Here is a 27465-nt window from a genome sequence, read left to right as displayed (position 1 = left end):
GTTTTCAAACTACCATTATGTCATTTGACTAAAATTCAATGAATGGATAAAAGTCTCTGCAGATAAAACACCTAAAAAAAATGATAGCCTGTAAAGTGTCTGTTATATTCTTGGCACCGTGCTTGTTACTATAGAATTCCGTAAGCATGTTTGATCTTCACCATAACCCTATGAACATTTGTCATGAAATGAACATTTGTCATGAACACACCTATGTTCATGGTAGCATCCAACTAAAAAACTCTGAGTCTATCAGACAGAATGGACAAAATAAAATAAGGACACAAATTTCAAGCATAAGTAAACATATCATTAAAATGGCCAGATTTTGATGGTGTAGGTGAAATAACTAGGTAATGGTTCTCCTTATCCCGAGAGAACATTGGTAAAATCAACTCTACTTGAAGAGCATGAACTTAAAGTCCATTGTTCACTAATGCAAACAAAAAGTAATTGGTATGTTAGACATTGGATAGGGAGAAACTTTCTCATTTGCAAATTACTTGGATTCTTCTCCTAGTCTTCAATCTTTTAATCAAGAAGCTCTTTTACTTGTTTGATATGGAACCTCAGTTCCTTAGGATCAGTTACTAAACTTGCCTAAGATTCTTACTAATGAGTCCAAGAATATTTTTAAATCTAGGAACATTTGAAATTGGGTTTATTTGGGGAGGAGAGGGTATAGTAAAGAAAATTCATAGACATTTAAAGAAATTGAAATAGACTTTGTGTGTGTTTATTTATAATGTTTAAGATACCTTGAATTTCTCTGTAAGTTTCATGTGTTAAATTAATAATAATTGAATTATTTGAAATATTTTTACTGAAAATGAAATAGAATATGTTAAATTATTATGCAAAGTTTAAGGTATAAAATTAAATAAGTTGTACTGATTTGAAGGAGCTTGGTTTATTTGACTTGGACTGATCAAATGTTAATCAAACTCCATCTTAAAAATGCTTGCTAAAATTTGTCCACTGCACATAGAAAATTATAAAAATTTTATGTCAATTCAAGGATAAAAATACTACATTATTAAATATCTCATGCATGTAAATTTTCAAATAAATTTTATAAAATGTTGAAAAAAATCCAAATATTGTTTGGAGTGCTCGGAGTCCGAGGAGCAGGCTATATTGAATGCAATCAAAGTAAAGAGAAAGTAAAGTAAAATTATCAGCTACACAGGCAGGGTGGGCGGCTGGGAGGTGGGGGGTTGGGGAAGAGGTGTACTGTGGTTCTTGGTGGTGGAATATATGCACTGGTGAAGGGATGGGTGTTTGAGCATTGTGTAACTGAGACTTAAGCCTGAAACCTTTGTAACTTTCCACATGGTGATTCAATTAAAAAAAAAAGCCAAATAGCAAATAACAGTATTTTCTGAACCTAAACTGTTGCCCTTATATTAAAATCAAAATCAAACCTGGGACCTGAAGTATACTACAGGATTAAAGCACTTGACTTGCATGCAGCTGATACCAGTTGGTTCCCTGGCATCACAAATGGCTGGTACCCTGAGAACCTCCAGAAGTGGTCAATGAGCACAGAGCCAGGAGTAATGGCTAAGCACAGCCAGGTATATCCCCCAAACAACAACAAAACAAAAATAAACAAAAAAATCAAACTCCCATATTGACCCCAAAGTGAAACTGAGACTCAGAGAAGGCAATTAATTTGGTAAAAAAAATCATAAACTCTACTGATACTGCATTTTTTTCTTTTTTCTTGTTTTTTGTTTGGTTTATTTTGGGGGAACAAATAAATCTCTAGTAAGAGAGCAACACAGAGGGACATGCTACAGAGATGTCTCCAGACCTCAAAGTCACCATTCAGTAAAAAAAAAAAAGTTAATTAACTTCAGTTGTATAACCGTATTAAAAATTTTAGAATTCCTGGAACGTGACATCTCATATTTTACACCACTGATGTATCAAGAGTAGCACACCACATTTGATGGGGTGGAAAGTAGAAGGCAACCTATCTCAGAAAGAAAAAAAATGTATATAGATATGCATACAAGGTTCAACCTGTAGCAATATGTTGGTTATCTCTTATACAAAGAGCTTAATGGCGCCAGGGTGAAATACAACAATATTCACACACTTTCCTCTAAGGAAACTATTTTGGATCATTATTCATAACCAGCAATACACAATAAATTATTTAGGTTCCAGATTTGGGGCAGGGTTTGGGGGTCAGGGTGGAAACATTTAGAATATGGTTGTGGGAAGGTGTAATGGTGGTGGGATTGGTGTTGGAATATTTAATGTAATAAATTGTTGTGTGCAAGTTCAAAAAATAAATTTTTTATTTTAAAGTGTGTGAAAGCAAGGCTGGAGCAATAGTACAGTGGGTAGGGCGTTTGCCTTGCATGTGGCTGACCCAGGTTCGATTCTCAGCATCCCATATAGACCCCTGAGCACCGCCAGGAGTAATTTCTGAGTGCAGAGTCAGGAGTAACCCCTGTGCATCACCGGGTGTGACCCAAAAAGCAAATAAATAAATAAATAAAGTGTGTGAAAGCACATGGCAATCATGACCCAATTAAAAACTCAATGCAGGTTAATCAAGAGGGATCAAAAGAACAATGATAATATTCATTAATTGTTCTTATTTGTTTACCAACCCCACAAACCTTAATATTTAAGTGAAAGTCTTTTCTTGTTATAGCAGCAATAAATGGAAGTGTGTTTATAATTCCCAGCTAGTTTTACATTTGTAAGTCTTGAATCTTACACCAGGGAGCATAAACCAACAAACCCTTTTATTAATTTCAAGCATAGAACAAGCCTCCATAGGAAAAAAAAAAATCCTTTCAATTTCCCCAGATCTGGGCTGCAGAATAGGCTTAAAAAATTTTTTTAACTGTAATCCTGAGTGAGGCAATAACCTCTGTGAAGGATGTAATAAAAATATTTGCCCTTTAGAGCATGAGAATGGAAATCTGGCAAATCATTTAATTCAAGACTTAGAATAAGAAAGGGATATAATACATAATAGCTGTTGTTATCATCATTATTGTTTTCACAAATGAAAGCCTTAATTAACATAATTAATTAGACAAAGAAGAAAATATAAAACTAAAACAAGGAATTAATCTATGCAGTGTATGTGTATTTGTGCGTGTGCATGCATGTGTGTGTGTGTGTGCTCGAGTGTGTATATGTGTAGGTACACAAGTATGGATGGTTATTATAAAATTGTCTCAGATGAGAGCATGCCGTGCAAATATGCAAACCCAGTAAGCTGTCATTATAACTGGGGTGTGGGGGTTGTAACAGAGAGAACTATGTGCAGTGACATATGAGGGGAGACTTCAAAGGAGAGTCTAGACGTGATGTGCATTGCCATTTTCACAGTTGCTCTCATTATTTTATACACAGATCATATCATTCTGTTGCAATCTCACTTATTTTCTACAACGTTGAAATTCTGAGTATAAACTACTTTCTTTTCTTCTATCTGGCAACTCTTTGTCTTTCAACCAGTGTATTTATTACTTTACACTAACTGTACTATTCAACTATTAAGATTTATATTCAGTGTAATCTTTTTAGCTATATTTTCATTCAATTTTTGTCTGATTCTCTTTTCATCATACTTTCATCCTATTTGGGGGGAAGATAAGCATCCAACTTCTGTCCTAAACTTCTCTGACTCTTAGGCTACATCTTAACCTAATTTTTTGTTCTGTGAAATTTAGGTGTGCAGAATTACTTAAGCTAATCAATCTTTAATTCATGGCATACTGTCAGTTTTGGTTCTTCAATAAGCCTATTTTATTAATTAATTGGTTTTTAATAATTTTAATAAACACCTATAAACCAACTCCCTAAAAAAAAAACACCATGATTGTGACAAAAACCTCAAGTTGCCATGTTAGTTAGTGTCTCCCATTTTATTCCTCTGCCTTCACTACCCAACGTGTCAGTCATCTTGAGTCCCATGTGTCACTTGAAAATTTGCTCTTTAGTTTCATTACATCTATGTGAATTCTCAATATTTATTTTAAAATTTTAACTGCTCTTAACTTCAATGAAATAATTTTATTCTACATGTAGCTTTTAAAGATTTAACTTTTCAATCAGCTGCATGTTACTGTTCTTTTTGAGCCCTACATATCTGTACTATGTTATAATTTGTGAATATACTCTCCAGTAGATGGCATTTCGGTGGTTTCCATAAGCTTGTTAGTTCATACTGCCATGAGCATTGTTTGTACATTTTTTATATTCCCCATATGTGCGCAATTTGTCTTCTATCTATGCTCAGGAAGAATTGTTGGTCTTATGTCAATTAATATTTAACTTAAAAGTTCTTGTCAATTTTCTAATTAACAGTCTCATTAGATATGCAGAGGAAAATCTGTATATTTATACCACCTCTATCACTTATGATTATTTGATATTTAAAAATTTTTGACAATTAGATCATCATCATCATCATCACATTGATCATTGAATTTCTCGAGCGGTCTCAGCAACGTTTCCATTCGTCCTATCCATGAGATTTTAGAAGTCTCTCTCTACTCCAAGGATGCCACATTGGAGGTTCTTTCAGGGTCAGGGGAATAAGACCCAGTTGTTAGTGGCTTTAGCATATGAATACACTATGGGAAGCTTGCATTGTGAGGCTCTCTCATGTGGGCAGGAAACTCTCAATGGCTTGCCAGTTTCTCCCAGAGGGAGAAGTAGGTTATAAGATATCAGGCTGCCTGCTCCCAGGAGCTTGCTTTTTAGTCTCTGGATGTTGGCCGTTGGTGGGACTACACACACCTGGGTTCTTCTGCCAGTAACTTCATGAGTGAGGCTTGTCCAAACATGTGGAGGGAGCCTTGGGCATGGCAGTGGCTAGGTTCCAGAGGTCTTTGGCTGCCACTGGGAACTCTGCTCCAGGCAGGGAGGGAAGCTGGAGCCCATCCCCTCTGAGGGGCCCCAGGGAAGACAGCCAGGCACGCAGGCAAGAGAATCTCTGCTGACAATTAGATAGGAAATATTATTGATATTATATATAACACCACAAAATAAATACTGTGGTGTTATAAATCTAAATAATTTACATTTCTTTAGATTTCTAATAACTTTTTGGTTCTAGAAATTTTTCAATTCCTTTATTTAACATAACCTGAAGAATTAGTCTCCTCCCTAAAATCTTATCCTACATAGGCTAGTCTTTGCATTTAATCCCTCATGCCTCTTAATAACAGTGATATATTATTTTTAATATTTTTTCTTTTTGGACAGCATTTTGGATAATGTCTTCTGACCTTTCTTACAGCATGCTATTTTACCCTCAGTTAAGTCTCATTTTCTCATATGTAAATATATTTATATGCATATTTTTCTTTCTACAATAACACTTGGTAAAAATATGGGAGGTATTTCCATTTTGTTCACAATAATATCTTCAGTGTTCAAGCAAGATAGTTGATGCTTTGTTCAATTAATAAACAAATGAGGATTTTTCTGCAATGTCAAATTATATTCTGAATTCCAAGCATTCTCACAAATTAATGTTTTTTCTAATTCAATGCTTCTCTAATTTTGTGAGCTTTCATCATTGACTTGTTTGATTTTGTGAGTGTGGCTCACCTCTTTCCTGGGTGTGTGGGATGGTATAATCAACATCTGTAGAAGTGCTTGCCCCTAGTCATTTGTGCACTTATTACAACTTTCCTAACTCCCAGTTCTTTTTAAATGCATGTGGGCAGCTTGCATTTAAATAAAAAGAATTTTTTATTGTGAATCTTTTTTCTTTATGAAATGACTCATTCCTCCATTTTTTTCTGTACTAGCTTAAAGGCAATTATACCTGAGTTGCATACATTTCTATTATAAAAGCTTTGGAATTAATTTAATGAGATAGTGACTCTCAGAGGTTCTTTGCTGAGCTAACTTTTGTCTTTGAAGTGCTGTTCTTGCTTTGTTTAACAGGGTTGCAGGTGATTGCTTTAACTAATATTTTGATGTACCAAGATTCAACCCAGGCCCTCCATGAACAAGGCATGAGCTCTATCATTGAACCACATCCCATGCCTATAAGTGAATGTAGTTTCTAGTACATCATCCAGTTCTCAGTATGTGTGATTAGTTTTACAATCTAAAAGTGCCATTGGGTTTTCACCCCATCCATGCTCCTTTGCTATAAAATGCCATGCAAACAAAGAGGCATAAAAGGAAAGGAAATAGTCATAATCATTTAAGACACATTAATAATCACTCATGACTCCTGACCTCTAACTCTATTCAGAATACTTAAAATAATCTTCTTCCAATTTACCATTGAATTTCTGCCCCTTTGCCAGCCCTGTCAGGTGCATCTAGAGCTCCACTTCCCCACATCTCTGCCTTCCACTATGATGATGCCCAGACTCCTCTCTCTTATGTCACATGCTTGATTCCCTGCAGGACCTCACTTTTCAATCAGCATTTTGGACCTTGGTCACCTGCGTTGCTTTTGACTTCTATTATTGTATGTTGACATCTGTTTCCCATAGACAGGGAGAAAAAGTGGCCACTCCAGCTGCTATCCTCCTGAACCTCTCCTACACACTGGCTGTCCAGCTGGGCTCTAGCTGGAAGATTCTCCTCATTCTGCAGAAGGAGAAGAACAGAAGATGTTATCCTAAAGGTGGGGAGAGAATGTGAAGGGCACCATTTCTGTATTTCAGATATTTTCAGAAAAGAAAAGAAAACTTCAGTGTTGGGGAGCAATTTTCTTATATACAATTATGCTTGGGAGTAAATTTTCTTGTTTAATTATGCATGACCCAGACCTCTTCAGTTTCTTCCAGTGATTATATGCTCTTCTATGCGAGAAAGAGGGTGGAGTCTCCATATCGATGCTATGCAGAGCCTGATGAACATCCAAACATCAGGCATAGAAGTAAGATTAATTCTGTTAATAGTTATTAGGAAAGTTATTCATATAAAAAGTTATTGGAGCACAACAGAAAGCACTGTTCACCTTTCCTGGGGTAAAATGGTAGGATTCAGGCAAGGCTTCCCACAAGAACTGACATCTGATCTAGATCTTGAAGAGTAAGCAGGAATTCTTCAGGGAAAAGTAGGAGGGCATAGTAATATTGAGACACAGGGCAAAAAGATATCGAGGCTCCTGAGAAGCTGGCTTGTTCAATCTGGTACCAGTCATGAAGGATGGATTTATAAAAATGGAAAGTGGAAGGAAGTAACCCCAAACAAGGGATGCTTATGGATTTGTGACTTCATTTATGATGGTGGGTGGAAAATTTAAGGATATCAAGCAGAGTACCAAAAGAAGCATTTCTGGGTTTTAGTAAAGTAGTATGGGGTTGAGGATGATGGTCAGCCAGGTTGTTGGGCGCAGGGTAGAGCAGAGAGAAAGAGAAATCCTAAAGCCTTGAATAACAGCTTAAAGCTCTTGACTTGGTTCTGTTGAGTGGCGTAAGAAACTTAATAAACAGTGGTATTTAGAGTAATGGAAGCAGTGGAACAAAGCAGTGTAAACCAGTGGGAGTGGAAGGATGTGCTAGTGGCTGTGCTACATGGAACAAAGAAAATCAGGGAGAAGATGGAGGAGAAGAGGATGATGTCATCCCACCTGCCTTTTGTAAATTGCTTTGCTTTCTCTGTATATACTGATATGTGTTTTATTTTGATTTTTCTTTTGTTTTATTTTTTTGTTTGCTTTTTGAATTAATATCAAGCTTCAAGTTGCAAAAGTAGAGCCACTAGGGTAAGTTGTTATTGTGATTTGCTATCAACACAGTCCCAATGCATTTCCTAAATGAAGTGCAAAGATAAGTCTCTACAAAACCTCACTATAGCCACCAAAATCTGGAAATGAACTTGGGTGCATTCCTACCACAGAATTCTCAGATCTCATTAAAGATTTTACAATTTCCTTGTAATGTTAAAGAGAGCAAACAGGACACATTCCAGGGTTTCCATTAATTTGACTCAATTCCTTGGGCTTTTCTCTTCTATGACTTTCACATTTTGAATATTTTAGGTCAGTTTTTTGGTTGTTGTTTTTTTTTGGCATATTTTATGGACTCTTACCTTTGGGGAAGAGAATTATTTCTTTGTAGTTAAACTCCTTGAAATAACACAGAAGTGATGTTATCAACTTTTTGTTGCATATGATTGGATTATGTTTCTTGTCAGTGTATTTCATTACCAGTGATATTTATTATTATTCTTTGATTGAGGTGTCTTCCAGGCTTCTCTGATGCAAAATTGCCTTTTCATCTTTATAACTCCTGAACATTGCAGAGAGGTCATTTAGTACAATGACTATCCATCAAAATCTTATTTTATTTTCTTCATACTTCATTCTTGTCCTTTCATTCATTTCTTCACATCTTTCTAGACCCATGTTTTCCTATTTTATTCCTTAAGTCCATCATTTGTTTCTACCATTACTTATTTTGATGCTCAAATTTTTTCAGAGATGACCAGTGGGAACCTTTTCAAGTTCCAACTTTTTAAACTATCTTAAAACATTTCCTTATTTTCTTTTGCAAAAAAGCATTTCTCATTGTCCTTGACCTGGCTATAAAATAAATTTTCCAGAGATATCTTCATATTTTTGTGAAATATAATACAGACCAATGTAGATACTAAGTACTTTGATTAGAAACTAAATTAAAAATTAAAAAATAAATTAGAATCAGTACTTTCACTGATATGATCTGGGGGACAGTAGAGTTCTTGATCATAGGATCTTTTAATAGAAAGAGCTAAAGACCACACACACACACACACACACACACACACACACACATCACATCCCTAACTTCCCCCCAATACAAACATACTCTCTCACACACTTATATTTATCTTTCGACATTACATCTAATATTAATCCCACACCACAGAATCCTTTCTAATTTTCTTTTTCATACTGGTAAGCCCTTCCCCAACTTTGAAAGTATAGTTCTCATTATCTTTAATATAATTTATGTTTGCCCCATCTCCCTCTCTGTAGACAATTTCCTGTAGCTGGGAGTCAACCTTCATTCACCTCTACTGTAACTGGATACCCTTTGTCCTCTTCACGGGCTTGGACACCCTAAGCCAGTTCACCCTCACCAGATGTAGGAAACTTCATTCACTCTGGCTCTATTACATTGTGACAGTCTACCTTCCCATATTCAAATCCTCCTGACCCTCCCCCTTTCTTGCCTCCTTAGAAGGGAAAGAGAGATTGTCATTGGAAAGGACAGGAAAGAAAAGAAGTGAGGGGACAGGTGTGGGAATGAAGCAAAAAGAAGGAAGAAGTGTCCTCTCTTGAGTTCTTCCAATGTGTAAGTAAGTATCTGAGCTGGTATTATTTGTCTTTGAAATATGAGCAGAGCAGTGTTTGAAGGATTACTCTCCTGTTGTCTCTGTCCAGTGGAGTGGTAGAGCTTAAGCTCATGCCTATGTTATTTGAATAAAATTTTCTGATTTAACCCTACATTGTCTATGCTTTCTTGGTCTTTCAGAGACATGAAAGAATCCCAAGGAATTAAAAATATTAGTTTGTTTAAAATGTGTCAAGAATCTCTAGCCTGAGGATCATGGTAGCAGGGCCCTTGGCTTCATGTGGCCAAGAGCTTGGGTTTTCAGCTGTGCAGAAGACAGAGGACCAAGCGGGTCCTTCACCCAGCAAGTGTTCAGTCTGTACGCTTGCTTCATTTGCTGTCAATGTGAGAACTTGGGGGCCCCTCCAGGCCTAAGGACCATGAACTGGACTTGACACTTTTCAAGGGGATCGTTTTCTGTCCCTGCCAGTTTCATGCTTTGGATAGCTGGGATTTTTTTCCAGGCCTTTTCAAAGCAGGTCCTGCCTCTAATACTGTGTATGTCTAAGGGAATCACTGGTTTCAGTATTTATTTACAATCATTAATTGGACTTTTCATATTAGATCTAGATTTTTTAAAAGCTTTTTTAAAAAAAAAATTTAAACAAGTTCAATTATGTTGAAAAATGAAGGTTTAACCTGTCAATATTGAGTTGCAACGCATAATGCCCAAAAGTAGAGAGAGAGTATGGGGAATATTGTCTGCCATGCAGGTAGAGGGAGGGTGGGAAAGGGGGCTGTATACTGGGGATATTGGTGGTGGAGAATGTGCACTGGTGGAGGGATGGGTGTTTGATCATTGTGTGTTGTAACCCAAACATGAAAGCTTGTAACTATCTCAAGGTGATTCAATAAAATTTAAAAAAAAGTCTATGGATAGAGCCCATGAAGATTTAGCTCAATAAGCTATCATAGGTGATTTTTATGACTGCCAAAGCTTAAAAAATGATCATCCATTTTGAGTGGATTATTCATAGCCAGCAATACAAGATAAATTATTTAAGATCTGCCTTTAGGGCAGGCTTGGGTGGTGGTTGGAAAATTAGAAATAGTGATGGAGGAGAGGTATAATGGTAGTGGGATCTGTGATGGAATATTGAATGTAATAAATTATTGTGAACAACTCTATGAAAGTAAATTTTAAAAAATAAAAAAATAATAAATAATGAAATGTGTCAAGAGATGCAATTGTGATAGTAAAATGGTATCTTGGCTACTAATGCACAAAAGATCTGAATGGTGTCCTGACGCTCCCTAAAATGCTCCCTGAAAGAAATACAACCTTCGCTGTTTCAGTGACTTCAGGGCAGTCAGCAGGATATAAACGTTTTCCTCCAGATCCTCCTTTTACTTTTTATCAAGGACTTAATCAGAAAGAAACTGGATGATCTCTCTCTCTCTCTCTCTCTCTCTCTCTCTCTCTCTCTCTCTCTCTCTCTCTCTCTCTCTGAGATTTGTGCAGTAGATGCTACTATTCATGGTATTTTCTGGAATTGCTAATAGTTCAATCTCTAGAAATCCAGAACATTCTATTCAGAGTATTGGTGATGGCAGTGGCAGAAATATCCCCCTAGAGCTCGTGAGACATGCCAATTCTTGACTCCCACCAAAACCATCAGAAGCAACAGTCTTTGAGACAGAGCCCAGGCTTTCCTGGAAAGTCATATGATCCTTTGTACTCCAGCTCTCCTCTGGGGTCTGAGATTTTAGGACCATAGTTGGAATGGCAAATCTGAGAACTACCAAATCAGAATCTGCATTTTAATCAGAGGAAATGAGGTTCAAATGCCTATTTAAAGTTTAAGAAGCAGTGTTGTAGAGCTTTCTCGGAGTTGTTTGTATAAAATCTTGAGCAATGTTCAAGATCAAAATGCCTGAGTAACCTTGCTATGTATGAAAACAAAACTTAGTAGATGGTCACTGAGCCACAACCCTTCTGCATGAAAATTTCTATTCCATGATGATCAGGTTTCATAATTATCTAGAATTAAAATGTTATGAATGGCATGGCAAATTGATATCTTTGCTCATACTACTCTCTCTGCCTGGGGTGATTGTTCCCTTCTTATCCTAGATGACTGTAGGAGCTTGATGCATGTGTCACTTTCTCAGAAAAAGTTTTCCTCAATAGACTGAATCCCTGAGATACGTATTTTCTTTAGCACCATTAGTCATAATTTCATAGGAATTTGTGTATGCTTGGAAACAAGTGGCTTGTCTGTTCTATCCTTAATCACCAGCATAATTGCAACCCCCTTCCGACTCTTAATAAGTATCTGTTGCATGCACAAGTGAACTAAAAGCTTCCCAAGAGCCCTCAAATCCCCCCTGGAACCCCTGCACATATGCTCTTGTAAAAATTCTGTTATAGCCTTAAATATGGTCAGAATATTGTCTCATTTAAAATACGACAAAAAATAATGTATTCTCTCTGAAAACAAAGTTATAGAAATAGAGAGTATTCATGTTGCCTCCTTTCTTCTTCTTCTTCTTCTTCTTCTTCTTCTTCTTCTTCTTCTTCTTCTTCTTCTTCTTCTTCTTCTTCTTCTTCTTCTTCTTCTTCATCATCATAATCATCATCATCTCGTTGATCATCGATTTTCTCAAGTCGTCTCAGTAATGTCTCCATTCGTCCTAGTCCCGAGATTTTAGAAGCCTCTCTTTACTCGTCCTTCCCAATGGTGCGGCATTGGAGGCTCTTTCAGGGTCAGGAGAATGACACTACCTTTATTCATGCTTTGCATTAAGACAGAAGCCAGCTGCCATATTATGAGCTCCCCTAGAGAGATAATTTCATGCTCAGGAACCATGATGTTCTTTAGCCAGTGAGGAAACTGCCAACAATATGTGAATGAGTTTAAAAGCAAATCTCACTTCAGATGAGACTTCAAATGAGACTCTAGTGCTGACCAACACTTTTTTTGCAATCTTGGATAGTCTCAGCCAGAGGCACCCAATTAAATTAACTATATTTTTAATCAATTGAAACTATGAGATATAAGTTTGTTGCTTGAAGCCACTATGTTTCTGGATAATTTGTTACACTGTAACACTGTAGCACTGTCCTCCTGTTGTTCATTGATTTGCTCAAGCAGGCACCAGTAACGTCTCCATTGTGAGACTTGTTACTGTTTGTGGCATATTGAATATGCCACGGGTAGCTTGCTAGGTTCTGCCATGGACATGGACAAGATACTCTCAGTAGCTTGCAGGACTCTCTAAGAGGGATAGAGGAACCAAACCCGGGTGGTCTGCATGCAAGGCAAACGCCCTACCAGCTTTGCTATGGCTCCAGTCCAATTTGTTACACACACAAGATAATTAATACAAAAATATTCATTAATTTAAATGAATATTCTATGTTAGATAGTTTACCATTGCTTTAGTCTTTACCTGAAAAGAATGTTATCCCTTCTTTACAGATGGGGATCTGATGATCAGAGACTAAGTGATATGTGTTGGTCACAGATCGTGACTGCCCAGGCACAGTTTGAATTTAGAACTAACTCCAAAGCTGAAAACCTTCCAATAAGCCATCCTGTTTCAAATTTCAAGACACAGACTTCATTTTATAATCCAAGGCAGAGGAGGGGGAAGAAACCTTCCCAACTCTTCACATTCACACAGTATGACTCATACTTAACTTTTCAAAGTAGTTTTAGTTCACCTTTTTGATGAATCTTTCATAAAGGCACTACAAATTGAATTTTGATCTTGTTACTCCCACTACCACCCGCTTCATATCCATTTTCCTAAATTTGCCAGCCTTAGCTCAGGCTGGGCCAGAGTTATTTCTCATACCCACCACCCATGACTCATAACTGAGAATGCAATCCTTTGGGGAGTGGCATAAAAATTGGGAGAGTGAACAGAGGCATGAGTCAGGGACTATGCATCTGATTTTATTGCTTTGTTTGATTAACTTTCTTTTATGAGTGGCAGAATTGTAGTCAGAGAGCAAGAGTTGACCCAAACAGACAACCAGTGGGGGGAAATGAAAGCCAAGACCCAAGTAAGGAGCTCTTCAAACTTCCACAGTACGGATGAAAAGAGCAGTGGGTGAGGATTACTACGTAGTCTTTTTTTTAGAATTTTAAAAAAATTTTAATGAATCATCATGATATAGTTACAAGCTTTCATGTTTGTACAATCACACAATGATCAAACACCCATCCCTCCACCAGTGCACATTCCCTACCACCAATATCCCCGGTATATCCCACCTTTCTTACCCTCCCCCTGCCTCCATGGCAGATAATAGTCCCTGTACTCTCTCTCTTCTTTTGGGTATTATGGCTTGCAACACAGACACTGAGAGGTCATCATGTTTGGTCCATTATCTAATTTCAGCACACACCTCCCATCCCAACTGATTCTTCCAGCAATCATTTTCTTAGTGATCACTTCTCTATTCCATATGTCTTCTCTCCTCCACTCATGAAGCAGGCTTCCAAATATGGGACAATCCTCCTGGCCCTTGTATCTACTGTCTTTGGGTGTCAGCCTCATGTGATGTTATTCTATACTCCACAAATGAGTGCAGTCTTATATCTGTCCCTCGTTTTCTGACTCATTTCATTTAGCATGATATTCTCTATGTCTATCCATTTATAAGCAAATTTCATGACTTCATCTCTCCTAAGAGCTGCATAGTATTCCATTGTGTAGATGTACCAAAGTTTCTTTAACCAGTCATCTGTTCTAGGGTACTTGGGTTGTTTCCAGATTTGGGCTATTGTGAACAGTGCCGCAATGAATATATAGGTACAGATGTCATTTCTACTGTGCTTTTTTGCATCCTCACGATATATTCCCAGAAGTGGTATTGTGGGATCATATGGATGCTCAATTTCTAGTTTTTGAAGGACTGTTCATATTGTTTTCCAGAAAGGACGGACCAGTCGACATTCCCACCAACAGTGAAAGAGCGTCCCTTTTTCCCCACATTCATGCCAGTACTGGTTGCTTTTGTTCTTTTGAATGTGTGCCCGTCTCTGTGGTGTGAGATGATATCTCATTGTTGTTTTGATTTGTATCTCCCTGATGACTAGCGATGTGGAGCATTTTTTTCATGTGCCTTTTGGCCATATGTGTTTCTTTTTTTGAGGAAACTTCTGTTCATTTCTTCTCCCCATTTTTTGATGGGGTTGGAGGTTTTATTCTTATACAATTCTACTAGTGTCTTGTATATCTTTGATATAAATCCCTTATCAGATGGGTTGGGTAAATATTCTTTCCTGTTCTGTGGGATCTTTCTCTATTTTGGTCATTGTTTCTTTCAAAGTGCAGAAGGTTCTTAGTTTGATGCAGTCCTATTTGTTTGTTTCCACTTGCATGGTCAGTACTGTTTCATCTTTAAAGATGCTTTTAGCTTCAATGTCATGGAGAGTTCTGCCTACATTTTCTTCTATGAACCTTATAGATTCATGTCTGATATTGCAGGTAGTCTTGACCAGATTAAAGTGACAATACATATGGCAGAGACTTCTCATCAGTCTCCTTACCTAGGAAACCAGGAGTGCAAGAAAGGAGAAATCTGCTGCTCTCAAGCAGCTGCCACTACTGAGATCTGATGCCTCATATTCATCCTTAAAATTCATGCAAAAATGCCCATTTCACATGACAAATGCACACTGTTTAACACAAAAAGATATCTTCTCCAGATTTTCAATTACCATTTATATTCAACGGAAACCCCATTTCCCGTGGCTTTGCACAACCCCTCCACACACCCACACTTCTTTTACTTATGCACAGAAGGAATTAAGAATATGCATTTTCCATAGCTTAGTTTGCTTCAGAAGGAATGACTTTGTCAATGAAAAGACAAAGCAAATCATGTTCACACGCACACACACCCACACCACCCTCCCCCCCCCACACACACACAGACACATTCGCAGTCTTTCCAGGACTCTAAACAAAATTATAAACAAAACCAACTGAACTGCATATACCATTTAAATAAACTGAAATGGAAAATCAACTATTATATTCCTAACAAAATTTCAGATTTATTAAGGACAGAGATTGTCCTGGAAGATTTATTCCCCACTTTCTCTGTGCTTGCTCTACTGTTGCAGATAGCTCTAGTGTTCAATACTCTCTTGGCACTTGGTTTATTTTCCTTCCTTGATTGCCTCTGAATGTACTGTAATCTTCTTTTCTGGTTACTATCCCTATTACTACAGGTAAGTCAACTGTATCCGGTCATGGGACTGATGCTACATGAAAGGAGAAAGTTACAATTGCGTTGTCTGTGCCTGTCACTCACTTCTGCGATTTAGAGCAGAGTTTTTTGTTTTGTTTTGGTTTGTTTTAAGAGTCTAAGGACTCAGACACATCTAGGAAATGGATGGGGAAACAAATCAAGCATTGAAGGGCTTGCAAATTCCATTCTTGGCTTTTTGTTTGCTCAGAAGTGGGTGGGACAAAGAGAAGGGGAATAATGGAGCTCTGGGTGGGGAAAGGTTTGCAATTTTTCAAATTCTCCTTTGGCTATGGACTGAAGGAAGGATGTGAGGGGAGCCATTTATCTTTTTCTTTATGCTCTGACCTTTTCCTAAATCACTGAGTGCCTTGAAATATAAAATTGTAATCAGGACTCTGTAATTATACATCAATTTGTTCAAAAAATGCACATGAATAGCCACTAAATTAAACTCAAATGGAACTTCAAGCAAAAGTAACAAAGGGAATGAAATGCCACTAGAGAATTACTCTATGTTTCTAACTTCCACCAATTTAATCCTTCAAACTCAGCATGTTGGATGTCTAAATCAGTCAAGCAAATTAACACTGGCCCAGAAGATGAAGCCAAAGTAGGGGAGAGGTCAGAATTAACACAGTAGTGGATGGTATCCCTATGTCCTGTGTCAATGCATGATATTTCACAAGGAATTTTTCCTTAAACAAACTCATATTTTTTCTTTTATTAACCCAATATTTATTGAACCCTTACTGTGTGCCATACACATCCACAGACACTGGGGACACAGAGAGAATTAGAGCACAGAAGGTCTCTAATTTCTAGTAGCTTCTTGCATACTGTGGTGCATATCTGTGCTAATGCTCCATACACTGCTGATGGGAAGATGTGTTTCAAACCAAGTGCTGCTGAACCCCAAGTCTAATACAGAGAAAGCAATCACATACGCTCTCACACAAATATCACCAATGGGGATTTCAACATGTAGAAGGTATTCTTGGTATGTTCACAACATGAAATAGTAGATGCCCTATCCAGGTACTTGAAATTCTTCCAATAGGGAGGAGATATGAAAAATGTACTAAAATAACAGTAAACCTTTTTAGCTCTGCACTAGACATGTAGAAATGGTACATATGAATGTAATAGGGTCCTGGAAAGGTAAACCATCAGTTAGAGTTTATGAGAGAAGCGTTGGTCATGGAAGTGGATTTTAAAGGATTGAAGGATTCAGTATATGGGGAGGCAGCTGGGCAGTCAAATTCACCTGAGATTCCATGTTCTTAACCTCGAATGCATAAAGTGAGCATGAACTCAGGAAAATGGAAGGCATTAGTGGGGGGGAGGGGACATTCTCCATTGCTTGGCATGCTTCCCAGGCACATCAAAGAGCAGCAGCCTCCCTTCTCTGCTTGATTTTATGGCCCCACATTTGTTATTACTTAACGATAGAAATACTGATGAAAATAAGAAAGTCCTCAGTGCGCACATTTTCTGTATTGAACATAAACTACTTTCAACACAAGAAAAATACAAAGAAATAAAACAGCATGTTTTGAAGATAGTCCTAGTGTGTGAAGAAAGGGATGGATTTCTGTAAGTTCCATGTCAGCAGAGTATCAAAATGAGGGCCACCTAGTTTTACAGAAAGGTTTTTTCAATCCTTCTAGTGCTGTTGAGCCCCTCAGAGACTGAACCAGAAGTAAGAAATGCCATGGCTGGATTGCTGTCAGCAGAGATTGGAGATGGCAATGTTAGATGAGATGTCTCCAACCCTGATGGCTGGTGTTCAATCCCAGCTGCACTGTGTCCATAGCACATCTTACCCCAGACTCAGGGAGAATTCCCCTGGTATTCTAGAGTCCATTTGGAGAAACATGCTCAGACCCCATCTCTTGCTTGCAGTCCTCAATGACTCACCCTGACAATATCCAATATAATTTCTAAGAAATGCTCTTAGTTTAGAGCATGGTCTCCTACCACCTGCTGTTATTATTGGGGGTGGGGATCTACTTCCACTGAAAACTATTAGTCCAAAACCTCTTAATTTAGTGAGAAAAGGGGGATCTGAGGAAGGCACAGTCATTTCTTTTTTTTTATTCTTTTATTGAATCACCATGTGGAAAGTTACAAAGCTTTCAGGTTTAAGTCTCAGTTATACAATGCTCAAACACACATCCCTTCACCAGTGCACATATTCCACCACCAAGAATCACGGTATACCTCCCCCCTTCCCCCCACCTCCCCAGCCCCCCACCCCGCATGTGTAACTGGTAAATTTCACTTTACTTTCACTTTACTTTGATTACATTCAATATTTCAGCAAAAAATTCACTATTATTGATTTGGAGTTTCTCCCCCCTAAAGTCGACCTGCTGAAAAGAAAGTATTTGGCAATTTGTTTTCCATTGCTGAGAATGAAGAGATACGAGGTCAGGAGGCCGCACTAGCAGCTGCACAGTTATGGATTTCTGTATTTTAGCATTTTAGTAACTAAGTCCAGAGAAATATCTGCCAGAAATCGCAACATTGTAAGCTTGTACCTCTCAGCTACTTTATATTCCACATATGAGTGCAATCTTTCTATGTCTGTCTCTTTCTTTTCGAGTCATTTCACTTAGCATGATACTTTCCATGTTGATCCACTTATATGCACATTTCATGACTTCATGTTTTCTGACAGCTACGTAGTATTCCATTGTGTAAATATACCAGAGTTTCTTTAGCCAATCATCTGTTTTCGGGCACTCTGGTTTTTTCAATATTGTGGCTATAGTAAACAGAGCGGCAATGAACATGGAAATGCAGATGTCATCTCTACTATACCTTTTTGCCTCTCCGGGATATATTCCCAGGAGTGGTATTGCTGGGTCAAATGGGAGCTCAATTTCTAACTTTTTGAGAATCGTCCATATTGTTTTCCAAAAGGGCTGAACCAGTCGGCATTCCCACCAGCAGTGAAGGAGAGTCCCTTTCTCCCCACATCCATGCCAACACCGGTTGCTTTTCTTGGGGGGGGATGTGGGCCAGTCTCTGTGGTGTGAGATGATATCTCATTGCTGTTTTGATCTGCATCTCCCTGATTATAAGTGATGTTGAACATTTTCTCATGTGCCTCTCAGCCATTCGGATTTCTTCTTTGGGAAAATTTCTGTTCATTTCATCACCCCATTTTTTGAATGGGTTGGCAGTTTTCTTCTTGTGGAGTTCAACCAGTGCATTGTATATCCTTGTTATCAACCCTTTATCGGATGGGTACTGCGTAAATATCCTTTCCCATTCTGTAGATTGTCATTGTATTTTGGTCAAGGCACAGTCATTTCTTACTACCCTAACAAACCAGAATTTCATCTCTGATTACTGTGGTTTTGTGTTAAAGGTTGAATTTTGAGTTCCACACCTGATACTCCCCAATAAAAGAAAGATATGTTAAAGTCCTAACCCCAGAACATCAGAATGTGACCTTATTTAGAAATTTGTTTGTTACAGAGCCAATCAAATTAAAATGAGGTCATTGGGATGGCCCTAATCCAACACATCTATTGTCTTTATAAAAAGGGAAACTATGGATCTAGATGCAGAGAGAAGATGTAAAAAGACACTGGCAAACAATGGAACATTTTGCCTGCTGAAATCCTGAGCAAGTCTGTAGCAGGTAGCCTATCAGCCCCAGGCACTCATTACACCTTCCAAGGTGTTTGATTTGTCCAGTAGTGTGAGAGCATAAGTATCCTATTCAAGACACTCAATTGGTGGGACTTAGTCCAGGTAGCTGTGGGAGACAAATAAAAATAGGGGGGTACTTTTACTAAAATACCAGATTAATTAGGATATCTAAATTCATTGAACAATTATGAGGTTTTCTGACACCTTCTAGAACACCAACAAAGAGCATAGATAGGTCTTCCGGGAAGTAGGTGCTCTTAGCTGTGGACCTATGTTTATCATGGCCGCTTTTTTCCACTTGGCCTTTATGTCCATTCTGTCAATTGTGTTGAACATTTAGTTCCATATTGTTTTAATTTCCAATCACTCAGCTCATCTTCTCCTACATAGAGAAGGAGAACTATGAATCCTGTGATCCTGAAGCACCATCAGGGACAGAAGAAGAGTCCAGCTCTGGGCAATTCCAGATTCCCATGAGATTTGCCACTTCTTCTAGGACCCTGTGGGAAAAGGCACAAAGTGCTTTTTGAATTACCTTCCTGGAACTGGGAGACAGAGGCCCATGAGACAGAAAAATGAATTCCAATGATGTTGCTACACGTTGTTGACTGCTTTGAGATGAAATGACAAATTGATATAGGAATGGTGATGGGGCTATTGATGAAAGTAGCATAAATCACCTTGGGTAGCATAAGGGTGCTAAGGTCATATCTGGAATTCTAACCACACTTTTTTGTACTGAGTCCTCTGAGTTCAGAGGTTCTAATGAGAGCTGAGAATAATGTTCATAAGATTCTTTTTTCAAGATTGCACTCATATGTGGAATATAAAGTAGCAGAGAGGTACGAGCTTGCAATGATGCAATTTCTGGCAGAAATTTCTCTGGACTTAGTTACTAAAGTACTAAAATACAGAAATCCAAAATCATGTGGCTGCTATTGTGGCCACTCGACCTCATATCTCTTCATTCTCAGCAATGGAAAACAAATTATCAACTGCTCATTTTTCAGCAGGTCCGACTTTGGGGGGAGAAACTCCAAACAATAATAGTGAGTTTTTTGTTGAAATAGTGAATGTAATCAAAGTAAAGTGAAATTAAAGTGATATTTATCAGTTACACAGGTGGGGTGGGGGGTTTGGGAGGTAAGGGTATGGAGGGGAGGTATACTGTGATTCTTGGTGGTAGAATATGTGCACTGGTGAAGGGATGGCTGCTTGAGCATTGTATAATTGAGACTTAAACCTGAAAGCTTTGTAACTTTCCACATGGTGATTCAATAAATAAAAGGGGGGAAAAGATTCTTTTTTAATTAATTAATTAATTTTTTATTTTAATGAATCATCGTGAGATACAGTTACAGACTTACAAATTTGAGTATCCATCCCTCCACAAGTGCCCATTCTCCACCACCAATGTTCCCAGTGTCCCTCCCACCTCCCCCACCCTTTCCCATCCCCTGTCTCTTACTCTCTCTCCTTTTGGGTGTTATGGTCTGCAACATAGGCACTAAGTAGCCATCATGTCCATAGCCTATTTTCAGCATGCATCTACATTCCTGAGTGATTCCCTCCAAGCATTGTTTATTTGCTTAGTGGTCTCTTCTTTATCCCACCTGCCTTTTCCCCCAGCGCATTAGATCAGCTTCCAAGCTGTGGGGCCATCCTCCTGGTCTTTATCTCTACTATCCTTGGGTGTTAGTCTCCTGTTATGTTACTTTATAGTCCACAAATGGGTGCAGACATTCTGTGTCTGTCCTGCTCTTTCTGATTCATTTCGCTTAGCATGATACTCTTCATGTTGATCCACTTATATGAAAATTTCATGGTTTCATCTTTTATAACAGCTCATAGTATTTCATTGTGTAAATATACCAAAGTTTCTTTAACCAGTCATCTGTTCTTGGGCACTCAGGTTTTTTTTCAGATTCTGGCTATTGAAAATATTGCTGCAATAAACATACAAGTGCATATGTCATTTCTACTATGCTCTTTGCATCTCCAGAAGTGGTATTAACACCAGGTAAAGTGTGGTTTGAAGACCCGCACGGGATGGGAGATGCACTCTGAAAATAGAATATAGACCAAACACGATGGCCACGCAGTGCCTCCACCACAAACCACAACACCCAAAAGGAGAGAGAGAACAAAAGGGAATTCCCTGCCACAGAGGCGGGGCAGGAGATGGGGTGGGAGGGTGGGAGGGACACTGGGAACACTGGTGGAAGGGACCGGGCACCAGTGGAGGGACGCAAACAAAATGCAAACATGAAAGTTCATAAGTTTGCAAAAAAAACAACAACAGCAAAGGTCACAAGCAGATCAATGGTACAGATTGTAGGGCACTTGACTTGCACACAGCTGACCAACGTTTTATTCCTAGTACCCCATATGGTCCTCCAAAAATCACCAGAAATGACCCCCGAGCATGACTGGATGTGGCCCCAAACCTGAAATAAATAAATTAATATGAATAAATAAAAAGAAAGCTTATCCAAAAAAAAAGGCACATGAAAAAATGCTCTTTATCACTAATCATCAGAGAGATTCAGACCAAAACAACAATGAGATATCATCTCACACCACAGAGACTTACACACATCCAAAAAAAACAAAAGCAACCAGTGTTGGTGTGGATGTGGGGAGAAGGGAACTCTCCTTCACTGCTGGTGGGAATGCCAAATGGTCCAGCTGTTTTGAAAAAAAATAATATTAAAATTCTTTTTTTAAAAACTTTTTGTTAGTAAATCACTGTGGGGTACAGTTCCAAACATAGGAACTTTCATGTTTGCATTTGGCCTACATCCCTCTACTAGTGCCCAGTCTCCTCCACCAATGTTCCCAGAATCCCTCCCACCACCCCAACACCAACCCCCACCACCCCACCCCGCCTTCGTGTTCTCTCTCCTGTTGATGTTGTAGTTTGCAACAGAGGCACTGAGTGGCCATCATGTTCGGTCTACAGTTCACTTTTGGTACGAGGCTTTCAACCTGAGTGGGTCCTCCCAACATTCTCTACTAGGTGTTCCCTTCTCTGTCTCTGCTGCATTTTCCCCCAGCATGTGAGGCCAGTTTCCAAGATGTGGGGCAGTCCTCCTGGTTGTAATCTCTACTACTCTTGGGTGTTAGTCTCTCATTCTGCTACTTTATATTCCACATATGAGTGCGATCTTTCTATGTCTGTCTCTTTCTTTCTGACTCATTTCACTCAACATGACACTCTCAATGTTGATCCACTTATGGGCAAATTTATGACTTCATCTTTTCTAATAGCTGCATAGTATTCCATTGTGTAGGTGTACCAAAGTTTCTTTTACCAGTCATCTGTTGTTGGGCACTCTGTTTTTTTCCAGATTTTGGCTATTGTAAATAGTGCTTCAATGAACATAGAAATGCAGATGTCATTTCTACTATACCTTTTTGCCTCTCCGAGGTGTATTCAGATTCTTTAAAAAGCGTGAAATTTTGGTATATATAACCAATATACCTCCCATTGGGGGGAAAGCAGGTAGGGCATTTTCCTTGCATGCAGACGACCAGGGTTCGATTCCTCTGTCCCTCTCAGAGAGCCCGGCAAGCTACCAAGAGTATCCCTCCCGCACAGCAGAGCCTAGCAAAATACCGATGGCATATTCAATATGCCAAAAACAGTAACAACAGGTCTCACAATGGAAATGTTACTGTTGCCCACTCAAGCAAATCGATGAACAATGGGTTACAGTGCTACAGTGCTAAAAAATGCTTTTGATTGAACGACACTAGAGGAAACAAAAATTAAGTAAACAGAAACAAATTTACTCATGTACATAACCTTAATACAATTTCTTAAATATCAAAAAAGGGAATTGTTAAGTGTAGTATTAATAGTTGAATTTTATACAATTATATGGAAAATATAAAGATTTTACAAAACTACATTTAAAATATTTACTTAAAATAATGAGAATATATTTTTTGTATAGGAAGGTCTGGAAAAGCATATTCAGAAAAAATACGTCAAAACATAGTAGATCAATTTTATTTTCTCCTTGACTGATCTTACATTTTATAATTGTTTTACAAGGTTTTAAAAGTTACCTCTCATTCAGGATTTGGCAAGTATGTAGTTTTATGTCTCTTTTACTTTTCTGTCATTGAATTAAGTATTTAATTCAAGAGTAACATGGCTACCTCATCTTTTAGATAAATTGCAACAAATCATCACAGGATGTTAAAATTGAAAAATGATTTTGTAAGTTAACTATTTGACCTTCTACAGACCTCTTCAAGGTCATAAAGCTAACTGAGTCGGTAGGTTTCCAGAATGTCAGTCCTTAATGTTTAGCCTCAATACCCCATTAGTCTACACATCAATGCAACGCGCTCTGGCATTCTACCTATGCTAATCCCCAAAATATTTAAAAAGTGATAAGAAATATGTGGCATTGTCGGTTCTTACTTGTACTCAGTCTAATCAACTTTTTTATTTGTCTCATGTTCTAAGTCCTTTACGAATCTACTCTCAGGTACTAAATCATCCTTCCAGCTCTAGCTTTTGTAATCATAGATGATTGTCTACAATGATAGATCTCTGGGTATGACCCCGATACCAAGAGGGAATCTGACAACCTTGTTGAAAACCCACAGATTTCAGAGCAATTCCATAACACTCATGAAGACATTGCTTTCCTTTTTCATATGCGTTATCTCATCAATTTCCAGTGTTGTTTCCAAAGCTTGTTGCCTAATGTGTGCATCTAAACAGACTGAAAACAGGGGAAGATATGAAGAACCCAGCTGTCTTCAATTAAACTCAATATAAAGGAAATTTGCAAGAAGCCCAACGGTAGCAGTCTTCTCGGTCCACATTGTTTTGTTTTAGAAAATATAGATTTTTATACTTTGATAAAATATAGAATTTATCCCACCCTACCGGAGCCAGATAAATACCTCACTGGCAGACCTCCACTATCTCCACTACCCAGCCACTACCATGCTTCAGGCCACTTTCCAGACCGCATGGCTGCAAAATAATACCCATTTTCCATAATTTTCGCACCATATTTGATGGGCTTCAAATATGGTATGAACCATGGGAACAACTGCAAGGGCGATTGAAGTCCACCTTTTAAGCCTCCATCCCTCTCAGAGAGCCTGGCAAGCTACCGAGAGTACCCGCCTGCAAGGCAGAGACTAACAAGCTATCCATGGCATATTCAATATGCCAAAAATAGTAACAACAATGGGCCCCATTTGCCTGACACTGAAAGAGCCCCCAATATGGAAGTATTAAGAAGGACGAGCAAGGGGCTGGAGAGATAGCACAGCGGGTAGGGCGTTTGCCTTGCACGCGGCCGACCCGGGTTCAAATCCCAGCATCCCATATGGTCCCCTGAGCACGGCCAGGGGTAATTCCTGAGTGCAGAGCCAGGAGTAACCCCTGTGCATCGCCAGGTGTGACCCAAAAAGCAAAAAAAAAAAAAAAAAAAAAAAGAAGGATGAGCAAGGAGAGGCTGATAAAATCTCAGGAATGAACTTGACTGCCAAAATGAAGAAACACTAAAATGACTGTCTGTACATTCAACAAACACTAAAATGACTGTCTGTACATTCAACGCATGTACGCTGGCATCAGAAGCATCCATCGAGGACCTGATGGTGCAAGCACAGAAGATCAAGTACAACATCATTGGTCTGACCGAAAAAAGAAGGCAATGATCACATCATGCCATTTTTGACACTAGAGAAGAACTGAATATGCAACAACACAGCCATCCATGGTGTTGGTGTCATTGTCAACATGAACTTGGCCATGAGCATTGATTAATTCAAATGCCTAACAACCTGAATCGGATGCTTGAATAGATGTGGCTCACTGCCGGCAGTTTCTATCTTCGTCGTCTATGCACCAACATCCAATTATGATGAAGAAGAAATTGAGAAGTTCTACATGGAGCTGGAGAAGTTCTATAAAGGAGACCACACCTTCTACAAGATCATTGTTGGTGATTTTAATGCCAAGGTAGGACTGAGAAGGTTGCCTGAAAAAGTCCACATTGTCCCATGGCCTAGAATGTAACAAACAGGGTGAGAGACTGTCTGAGTTCATTATGTCGACCAAGACCATCCATGGTAATTCACAGTTCCAGAAGGCCAAATCTAAACGTTGGACATGGGAGTTTCCCAGTGTACAGTTCCACAATGAAACTGACCACATCATATTCAACCAAAGGTTTTGCCTGACTGATGCCGTTGTTGTCCCAAAATTCCAAACGGGATTGGACCATTGTCTCCTTCGTGAAAAATTCTACTTCACAGAGTGGGGAGAAAGGTCTGCAAAATTTAAGATTAAGAAGAGAACTCCCAGAATGACCATCAACTGGGAGCTCTTTGGCACTATTGCAGCAACGTGGGAAGATGCTGTTGTTGACAACATCGATAAGGAATACAATCAACTGGTTCAGCACCTCCATGACTGCACAAAGAATGCCAAGAGTGGGAAAGCCACAAACAGATGCCTGTCCTCAGAAACTCTTGAGCTTACTCGCCAATGTGGTTTGGCACAAGCCTCAGGCAACCAAAAGCTAACATCTGAGCTTGCAAAGCTGTGCAGAGAAGCGATAAAGGAAGATCTCAAACAGAGAAGAGCAGCAGTGTTGGCCGATGTGGCAGAAACCCGGAAAAGTATTCTCAACGCTTCGCCAACTACAAGACCAAGATGACTGCCCTCCAACGTCCTGATCAATCTATCACATCTTACAGAAAGGCAATGGAGAGGATTATTTATGACTTCTACTTGGATCTCTTTGACATCCACGTCCACCTGCCCACATACTAAATTCCACAGGATGGATATGTTGTTACCAAAGTCCTCCCTTCTAAAATCCAACATGCCATTTCATCGGTAAATACTGGCACAACGTATAGAAAAGCCATGGACTTTTGGGTATTGATTTTATAGCCTGCAACTTTACTATACAAGTCTATTGTTTCTAAGAGTTTCTTGGTAGAGGTCTTAGGGTTCTCTAAGTATAGTATTATATCATCTGCTAATAGTGAGACTTTGATTTCTTCCTTTTTTAGTTGAATGCCCTTAATACCTTTTTCTTGCCTAACTGTTATTGCAAGTACTTTCAGTACTATATTGAGCAAAAGTGGAGAGAGTGGGCATCCTTGTCTCATCCCTGATCTTAGAGGGAAGGCTTTTAGTTTTTCCCCATTGAGGATGATAGTTACTGTAGGCTTGTAGCCGATGGTTTTGACTGTATTGAAGAAAGTCCCTTCTATACCCATTTTGTCAAGAGTTTACATGTATGTGGATCAATATGGAAAGTATCATGCTAAGTGAAATGAGTCAGAAAGAGAGAGACAGACATAGACAGATCGCACTCATCTGTGGAATATAAAATACCGGAGTGGGAGACTAACACCCAAGAGTTGTAGAGATAAGGACCAGGAGGTCTGCCCTACAGCTTGGAAACTGGCCTCACACACTGGAGGAAAAGGCAGCTCAGATAGAGAAGAGAATACCAAGTAGAAGATGTTGGGAGGACCCATTCAGGTTGGAAGATGCGAACTAAAAGTAGACTATAGACCAAACATGAAGGTCACTCAATACATCTATTGCAAACTACAACACCCAAAAGGAGAGAGAACAAAAGAGAATGCCCTGCCGCAGAGGCAGGGTGGGGGTGGTGGGGGATGGGGTTGGGGTGGTGAGAGAGATACTGGGATCATTGGTGGAGAAGAATGGGCACTGGTGGAGGGATGGGTAAACGATCACTGTATGAATAAAATGCAAACACAAAAGTTTGTAACTGTACATAACAGTACATAAGTTTGTAACTGTACGTAACAGTGATTCTATAATAAAAAAAATTTTTTTAAAAAGACACGTACAGCACCTGGTCCAGACAAGTCAGACCTGAACACCTGAAGAATCTGTCACCAGTACTCGTCAATACACTGGTGCGGCTCTTTTTACACTACCTGTCCGAATGTAAGATTCTGTCCCAATGGAAAACCAGCAGGACCATTATGTTGTACAATCAGGGAGACATCCACAACATCAGCAACTATCGCCCAATCTACCTGTTGTCTATCGTCTATAAGTTGTTCACTCGAGTCATCCTGAATAGAATAGGCAGAACACTGGACAAAGGAAAAACATGTGAGCAAGTCGTTTTCCAAAAAGGGTTCAGCGTGATCAACCATATCCACACAGTGACCCAGCTCATTGAAGTTTCGCAACAGTTCAAGATGCCACTCTGTCTAACGTTCATTGAT

At 38.8% G+C, this 27465-nt stretch overlaps 1 pseudogene; it reads right to left on the bottom strand.

The window, feature by feature from the left end:
* Nucleotides 1-26472, bottom strand: part of LOC129402299 (uncharacterized) — a 126857-nt pseudogene extending 100385 nt beyond the window's left edge.
* Between the last annotated feature and the right edge of the window lie 993 nt (nt 26473-27465).

The sequence above is a fragment of the Sorex araneus genome, chromosome 1, assembly GCF_027595985.1.
Source record: "Sorex araneus isolate mSorAra2 chromosome 1, mSorAra2.pri, whole genome shotgun sequence".
NCBI classification, from domain to species: Eukaryota; Metazoa; Chordata; class Mammalia; order Eulipotyphla; family Soricidae; genus Sorex; species Sorex araneus.
The sequence above is the reverse complement of the archived record's forward strand: the minus strand, read 5'-3'. Positions and strand labels throughout refer to the sequence as shown.